Source organism: Rutidosis leptorrhynchoides, chromosome 2, assembly GCF_046630445.1.
Source record: "Rutidosis leptorrhynchoides isolate AG116_Rl617_1_P2 chromosome 2, CSIRO_AGI_Rlap_v1, whole genome shotgun sequence".
Classification (NCBI taxonomy): Eukaryota; Viridiplantae; Streptophyta; class Magnoliopsida; order Asterales; family Asteraceae; genus Rutidosis; species Rutidosis leptorrhynchoides.
The window spans coordinates 115,747,431-115,750,115 of record NC_092334.1 but is presented as its reverse complement, the minus strand read 5'-3'; the positions used below and the strand labels follow the sequence as shown (position 1 = coordinate 115,750,115).

At 33.6% G+C, this 2,685-nt stretch overlaps 1 non-coding gene across 1 annotated transcript; it reads left to right on the top strand.

Annotated features, from left to right (window-relative positions):
* Positions 1 to 1,118: 1,118 nt before the first annotated feature.
* Positions 1,119 to 1,225, top strand: LOC139895173 (small nucleolar RNA R71). Its single transcript, XR_011775636.1, has one exon. It is a non-coding gene; the product is annotated as a small nucleolar RNA R71 (small nucleolar RNA).
* The last annotated feature ends 1,460 nt before the right edge of the window (positions 1,226 to 2,685 follow it).

The following is a 2,685-nucleotide window of genomic DNA, read 5'->3' as shown; positions in this document are numbered from 1 at the left end:
CATACCTTGGCATTCCTGAAATCACATCAATGAAAGAAAGATTGACATTTATTTGTTTAAACATATCCAAGAATTTGGATTGCTCGGCTTCAAGTCTTTCTTTTCTCATTTTACTCAGGTAAGGAAGTGGTGGTTGGTATGGTTTAACATTAGGCTTAGCCTTAACTGTGTTATCTTCATTAACCTTTTCAACTACCGGTTCTGATTCCTTCTCTTGTTCAGGTTGTGGTGCCTGTGTAGTAGGAATAGCGTCATCAGAAATTACAGGTATTTTAGGTGGTTTAAGTGTAATACCACTTCTTGTGGTAATGGCTTTAGCTGTTTCATTTCGGGGGTTAACATTTGTATCGCTAGGTAGACTCTCCAGTTTTCTTTCACCTATCAACCTTGCTAGGTTACTTACTTCTTGTTTCAGATTTTGGATTGAAGCTTGTTGATTTCTAAATGCTTGAGCATTTTGTTCATTCATTTGTTTCTAAGATGTGAAAAATTGAGTTTGAGATTCAACTAGCTTCGACATCATGTCTTCTAAATTTGTCTTTTTATCATCAGTTTGTGGTGGTTTATTTTGAAAAATAGGTCTTTGCTTATTGTAAGTATTGTTAGATACTTGTTGATTGCTAGGACGTTGTTGGTTGTTGTATGGAACATTTCGGTTATAATTCTGATTTTGATTGTAGTTTGGTCTTGGCGGTTGATAATTACCTTGGTAATTATTTCCAGGCCTTTGGTTAATGTGTGAAACATTCTCTCTTTGTTCCATTGTTTGTTCAATACTGAGACAGTCTTTTGTCAAATGTGGTCCTCCACACTGCTCACAACTAAATCAAATTGCGTGAATATCTTTAGTCATCTTTTCCATTCGTCTCTCGAAAGCATCTATCTTTACGAAAATGGAATCAAAGTCATGGCTAGAATCGGCTCTAGCCTCTTTAGATGATCTAACGATGTCTTTTTCTTGATGCCACTCATGTGAGTGGGAAGCAATGTTATCAATAATTTTATAAGCTTCAGTTGCGGTTTTCTTCATAATGGAACCACCAGCTGCTATATCGATGTCTTTTCGTGTAGTAATGTCGCATCCTTGGTAGAATATTTGTACTATTTGATAAGTTTCTAAACCATGTTGCGGACATCCTCTTAACAACTTTCCAAATCTTGTCCATGCCTCATATAATGTTTCATTTGGCTTTTGTGTGAACGTAACTATTTCTCCTTGAAGTCTCACGGCTTTAGATGCCGGAAAGAATTGTTTAAGATAATTTTCAACTAAGACATCACATGTATCAATCGCCCCTTCAGGTAACGATTCTAACCAATCTTTGGCTTCTCCCTTTAAAGTCCAAGGAAATAACATGAGATAAATCTGTTCATCCTCAACTTCTCTGATTTTGAATAGTGTATAGATCCTATTAAAGGTTCGAAGATGTTCTTTTGGATCTTCCTTCAGTGCACCACTAAATTGGCATTGATTAGTTACCATGTGTAGGATTTGTCCTTTGATTTCATAATCTGGTGCATTAATATCTGGTTGAGTAATTGCATGACCTTGGCCAGTGCGTTTAGCTCTCATTCGGTCTTCCATACTTAAAGGTTCCAGATTTATCATGATTGAAATTGTTGAATCTGAATCACTAGAGGATTCTGACTTAATGGTTTCTTCCTCGACAATCTCTGGATGAGTGATTTGTGGTTCAGAAGGAATGATTAGTGGTTCAGGATCTCTGAATTGTCCCTGAATATCCTCCGAATTCTCAATTGTGAGGTCGGGTTCAAAAAATGGATTATCGGAAATTTGAATTGGAGTACTTGGTTGACTAGATTACGATTCTAAAGAAAAAACAACGGCGACAATATTGGCTAGATCTCTTGATCGAGTTACAGGTGGTGAATGTATGAAAGGTGGTGAACGTTTTGCTCGGTGCATTCACTGAATATCGTATTAGTTATAAAAGATAAAAATTATTAAAGCTATCAAATTAATAGACTTTTCTGATTTTGCCCACGTTTCGAATAGCCAATAGATGTAGCAGGTAGCCAGGACCCTTTAAATCGGAAGCCCACAACTCGCCATTAACAAATCTAACTATTACTACGAACCAGAAAATTTTGGATGTCTATCAATTTAACCGCTTAAAATAATTTTTCGTCGAAATTTAAAGAAAATAAAATCTATGTCCTAAAAACTAGAGCGTCGAGAAATAAGAAAGAAAAAGAGTGCGTCGAAAAACGTCGAAAAATAAAAGGTCGAAAAATAATAATAAGAAAGTAAGGCGTCGAAACTTAAAAGACTAAAAACTAAAAATTACGTCTAAAGGTATTAAAACTTAAAGGAATTCTAAATCCAAAATGGTAATAACTTAAATAGGCACTAAAATCTATTAAATATTTAAGCGATAAGCGACGTCGTAAAATTCTAAAGCACCTAAATCTTAGTCTAAAGAAAAAACACTTAAGGGATTTTACGGCAAAGCCTAAAAATCTAGAAATAAAAATAAACTACGGCAAAATACTAGTCTTAAAACTAATTACGAACGATAAATTATAAAATTTATGAATTAAACGATAAAAATATTCAAAATATAAAAATAATCTTAAAGTTATAAAAATACAATTTTTATAAAAAAAATATAATTTTTATATTATTATTTTATAAAAGTACCAAGTTATAATAAAAACTTAATT